This window comes from Hemicordylus capensis, chromosome 6, assembly GCF_027244095.1.
Source record: "Hemicordylus capensis ecotype Gifberg chromosome 6, rHemCap1.1.pri, whole genome shotgun sequence".
NCBI classification, from domain to species: Eukaryota; Metazoa; Chordata; class Lepidosauria; order Squamata; family Cordylidae; genus Hemicordylus; species Hemicordylus capensis.
In genome coordinates, this window is record NC_069662.1 from 97,734,426 (window position 1) to 97,740,425 (window position 6,000).

Here is a 6,000-nt window from a genome sequence, read left to right on the forward strand (position 1 = left end):
AGGCAGTCTGTAGGGGGGATAGGATGTTATCAAACCACCTGTTAAGCACTGTACGGCCAAAGGCCTCCCGCGGAAGCGAAAAAGAATGGATTTTATAATGGCATATATAACCGGTGTAATTGAGGACCAAGTTGAAGCCTTGCAGATGTCTGCCAGTGGAGCGTGGGCAGAGAAGCAGCTGCACTACGTGTGGAGTGAGTCGTGATCCCAGACCGGTAGCCACTGTGCTTTGTAAGCCAGCTTGATGCAAGACTTGATCCAATTCGCCAAGGTGGCCTTAGAGTCCTTCCGCCCTAATGACGGGTTCTGGAAGGACACAAAAAGGAAATCTGACCACCTCCAGTCCTTGGTGCGGTCGAGGTAAGTCTTGCCCGATGCATGTCCAATTTGTGCCAGAGCTTCTCCTTATGGTGCCAGGGGTTGGAACAGAAGAAGGGGAGAACGATGTCCTGTGACCGGTGGAAAACAGAATTGACCTTAGGAAGGAAGGTGAAATCTGGTTTCAAGAAGACCTAACCTGGCTGAAAAATACACAGCTCTTTGCATACAGACAGCGCTCCCAATTCCGAGACCCTACGTGCGGATGTAATGGCCGTCAGAAAAAGGACCTTGTATGAGAGGAGTTTGATTGGAATGGACGCTAGAGGTTCAAATGGCAGCTGGGTCAAGGCGTTCAATACCTTGTTGAGACTCCAGGTGGGAAAACGGATGGAAGGAGGGGCCAGGTTGGAGGCACCCTTTAGGAAACATGAAATATGGGGGTGAAGCATCTGAAAGGCTGGAGGACAGAGGTCCAGAACAGAGACCAGGGCGGACACCTGGTGTTTCAGCATGTTGGGTGTGAGCCAGAGTTCCATCTCTTCTTGAAGGAAGGCCAGCACCTCCAGGATTCCCACTGACCGAGGTCTTAATGATGCCTGCGGGACCATCTGGAGAAGAATGCCCATGTGGCTTGGTAGATTCCTTGAGTGGAGGGCCGGCGAGAGGAGAGGATGGTATCCTGCACCTGAGAGGAATAGCCTGCTGCAGTCAACTTCTCGCGCTCGACCTCCAGCTGCAGAGCTGAAACCAGCCCGGATCTGGGTGGACAATCAGTCCTTTAGTCAGGAGGTCCCGGTGGAGCAGTAGATGCCAGGGGGGTGGGGTGGACTGACAAGTTGAGCAGATCTGGGAACCAAGGTCATCTGGGCCAGCAAGGGGCTATTAGTATGAGTTCTGCGTGCTCTAGACACAATTTTGCAATTACCGTCCGAAGGATGGTCAGTGGAGAGAATGAGTAGTGGGGACCAGCAAGCTGCAAGGGAGTCCGTGTCCTCCACATGGTGACTGAGGAACCGTGAGAAGCGTGGAAGCTGCATGTTGGTCTTGGTGGCGAAGAGGTCAACTAGTGGGCGGCCCATCTAACTGGTGTTCTGCTAGAACATCTCTGGGTTGAGTGACCATTCTGTGGGATCCACCTGTTGGCAACTGAGCCAGTCCACCTAGGTATTGTCTGTGCCACTTAGATGTTCTGCAAGTATTGACTCCAGATGCTTCTCCACCCAATCAAAGAGATGGGTTGCTTCCTTCATCAGTGCTCTGGATCGAATGCCACTCTGGCGGTTGATGTGAGCCTTTGTCGTGATGTTGTCCAAGCGAAGCAGCACAAGCCTGCCTGCCAGAAGATGATGAAAGTGTAGCAGGGCCCACTTGGCCACGCTGAGCTCCAGCCAACTGATGCCCCTCTTTAGACCACAGACCCTGGGCCAGGTGTCCCTGACAGACCGCTCCCCATCCTGAGAGGCTGGCATCTGTGGTGATGATGATTCGATGTGGAACCACCAGAGGGAGGCCGCAGTCGAAGGCTGTGGACAACCACCAGCGAAAGGACCTCCTGACATGGTTTGTGAGGTGCACTGACAGATGAGATCCTGCCATGATCTGATCCCGGAAGGGCAGGAGAAGCCACTGAGGTAGGTGAGCATGCCACCTGGCCCAAGGGGTGCAGTCCATACAGGCTATCATCGATCCCAGGACCTGGGACAAGAACATCAGGTCTGTGGAGGGAGCAAGGCAGAGGGAACAAATGAGATCGGCCAGCTTGTCTTTCCTTTCCAGTGGCAAGGAGTCCAGTGCTGCAACCGTGTCGAAAACTGCTCTCACATGCTGCAGAGACTGAGTTGGGCAGAGATGGTTCTTTTTGGTATAGATAATGAAGCCGTGATCGCTCAGACACCTGAGGGTTTGAAGGACATGAGAGCGGGCTAAATGAAAAACCAGAGCCTAGATCAGTGTTTCTCAAACTTTTTGGAGTCAAGGACCGTTAAATTCTTCGTGCAGAGTTTCAAGGACCGCTACATTCTTCATGCGCAGTTTCCCGGACCAGCAGTTAGTAAAGGGGTTTCAAGTCTGTCTATCTATCTATCTATCTATCTATCTATCAGACTTCTATACTGCCCAAAACTTGCATCTCTGGGCAGTTTAGAATGAAAATAATATAAGCATTGAAATAATTAAATTTGGAATCTTTTGCAAACATGGAATATTAGGGGTTCTTAACCCTGGGTCCCTCAGTTAAACTCCCATAACCCCCAACAACAATGGCATTTGGCCATTATGGCTGGGGATTATGGGAGTAGAAGTCCACCAACGTCTGGGCACCCAAGGTTGAGAACCCCTGAATTTAAAAGCCTGGGTGAACAAATTTGTCTCCAATATTTCTGGAGTGGAGGTGCTTGTGATTACTCAATGGAGAGGGGATGTTGGGCCATTAGAAAAATTCAAAAGCTACATGGGGCCAATGAAAACAACATACAAGCAAGCCCCACTGATGCAAGAGGGAAACAGCGTTCCCTCTCAAGGCGCCTCAACCACAACAGGCAGCTGGGTTTCAATCAACCAACCTTTGGCTGCAAACAACGAGCATGCAAGAACCAGTAGCCCTTGAAGTGGCGCCCACTGCCATACTTTTTCCTCCATGCCCCCGCACCGCATACAGTTTGAAGCTGTAAAGATAGGGAATAAGATAGCTGTAGGAAGATCTCAGCAGCACGTGGAGGCAAGGCACAAGAAGGGTCCCATGCCTCCGTGATACTCTTCCTCTTCCATGCCATGTGCAAAATTGAGGAAGTGAGTGCCTTGATTTCAGTTGTGGGGGGGGTTGACTCCCAGTCAGGGACCGGCACTCAACCCTTCGGGGACCGGCAGCGGTCCAGGGACCGGTGGTTGAGAAACACTGGCCTAGATCATAAGGCAGTCCAGAAACGAGTAGATGCACACCCCCTGTTGGCGGAGATGTGCCATGACCATTACCATGACCTTCGTGAACACTCTCGGTGCTTAGGAGAGCCTGAAAGGGAGTGCTCTGTACTGGAAGTGTTGAGCATTGTAGGTGAAGCAGAGAAAATGTCTGTGGTCCGGAAGGATGGAAATATGGGGGTATGCCTCCAAGAGATCTATGGATGCCAGGAAGTAGTTTGGGAGAAACGATTCCTTGATGGAATGTAGGGATTTCATCTTGAACTTCTTCTTCCTGAGGAAGCTGTTTAGACATTTGATATCCAACACTGCTCTCCAAGAGCCATCCTTTTTAGGGACCAGAAACAAGAGCAAATAAACGCCTGAGCATATTTGTGTTGAGGGTACGGGTTCGATGGCGTGGATCTCCAGAAGATGAATAGCCGGGTTCATTCGCTCGTGCTTGTCCGCCCTCTTGGAGTGCAGGGTGACCATGTAGCTGTCGGGAGGAAGGAAAATAAAATCTATGGAGTAACCATGAGAAATGGTGTCCAGAACCCACTGGTCTTGTGTGGTGGACATCCAGGTAAGGGCAAAGTGTGAAAGCCTGCCCCCTATGGGGTAGGAGTCATTGCCTCTTGTGTGGGGGAGTAGGGTTGAAGGATCTGACGCCTTGGTTTCTGTATGTTCCGCTGTGGTGAGGCCTCCACTGGGGCCTGCCCGACCCTCTGAAGTTTTGACCTCTGTAGTCACCAAACCTGAAGGGCTGGTCCCTGTGGAATTGCTGTTGGGGGCGCAAAGAAGAGGAGGAGGAGTGAAAATACTTCCTGGACTCCCTCCAAGTGTATGGCATTGCTTTCTTCTTGTCCTTTGTCTCAAACAGGCAATGTTGCCTGTTTGCCTGTTGTTGTACACCGCCCAGAGTCTTCGGAGTGGGCGGTATATTAAATGTCTCTAATAAATAAATAAACAAACAAACAAACTAGGACAGGGTCCAAGGACGGGCCAAAGAGGTTGGCTCCTGCGTAGGGAGAGGCGGTGAGAACAATCTTTGATTTGAGGTCCACCTTCCAACTCCTGAACCAGAGGAATCTGCGCACTGCCACTCCCAAGGCCAGAGCCCTGGATGCAATCCAGGCTGGAGTCTGCCATAAAGGCAGCCACCGTCGCCATTTTGTTAGCCTGAGTTTGGTGTTTTCGGGGGAACCAACACCGCCAACTCCGTGGCCCACCAAATGGAAGCCCTAGCAAAAATAGAATTAGCAGACACCACCCTCACTGTGGTGGCAGATGCCTCATGCGCCTTCTTTAGCAGTAAAGAATGCCTTCCTATTCTCTATGGTCTTTAATTGTTCCTGCCCCTCAGTATTAATGAGGGTTCCTGAGACCATCTGTATTATGGGGGGATCAATATGAGGGGGGGGTAAGCCAGAAGGAAGGCAGCCTCCTAGGAGAAGGCATAATGATGACTACTAATGGGCCTACAAGAGGCCGGTTGCTGCCATTCCGCCAACATGACCTGCTTGAATTGTTCAGGGAAAGGAACTGATGACTGAGGAGCAGACAAAGTGAGGAAGACATTCTGATCCAAGTCTGAAGCTTGCATAGTGGCAGAGGGAGCCACATCATTTATTGTCCTCTTAGCTTTAGAAAGTAAAACATCAAAATCATTAGTGGTAAACAAGTGTGCTGAAATAGGAGCCACAGGGGCAGATTCCTCATCAGATAACTCTCCTTCTTCCCTCTCGGGGTCAATACGTGCAAGTGGGTTTGGAGATGCAGGTGACCCCTGGTTCTCTTGACTCAAATCTGAATCTGGTCTAATAGGCACCCGGTTGGGCGAGAGTAATACAGGTAGAGTGGGTTGGAGAGGAGGAGGGGCAGGCTAGATAGCAATGGAGGGGAGCAGGCAAGAGGGCAAGGTTGAATCTGGGGGAGGGAGGATAGGAAGGACAGGTGCCCTTGGCACACGTGGGCATTTGTGCTGCATTGTAGCCAACTGGGACGGTGAGGAAGATGAGTGCCACTTGCACCCAGACTGGTGGCCCCGTGGGACAAATCTGCCCCACTCATGCAGTGGGATGGCCTCCCGCCTGGGGCTGGAATTGGGTGAAGAAGAAGAAAGCCGCCTGTGAGGAGTCTTTCAAACAGCCCGTGACATCGGGCGGGAATGGGGGTGCCAGCCCCATGAGAGGGGGGGAGGCATTACCTGTGGGTGAAGATTCTTGCGAGTCACAGGCGTTCACAGGGAGTTGCGGGCGAGCGATATCTGACAGAGCCGGCAACGGATTGCAAGGCTCAATGTGGGGCGAGGGGGGACGGCGTGGGCCAGCTGGTTCCCCCACTGCACTTTCAATCAAGGGTGAGAATTGATCTGGAGCCCTTAAATCCCCCACAGGAAGGACTGTGCCCTTGTCTCCTTTCTTAGCCCTCTCAGCAGTAGCCTCTCGGCAAGTCTTGGTCTTTTTACATACCGCCTGAATCAGGAGGCGTTCGCTCAGTCGGAGGGACGCTGAGGCTTTCTTGCAGCTTTTGGGTTTTGGCTCGCCGCTTTCCTTGAGGTGTTTGGATTTTTAATGTGCTTTATGCAGCCAACGCCGAGCCTCCATGAGGGCAGCCGCTGCCAGAGCAGGAAGGCTTCCAAATGGGTGGCTGATAACGCAGATTGTGACGCCTGGGCCACGTTGGTGCCGTACTCTGAAAGCTGCAGAGAGCGAGAGCCTTCCAAAAGAGAGCCGGCCAAAAGCTCCTCAGCATGGACTCACTCCATCGTAGGAGCGAGGC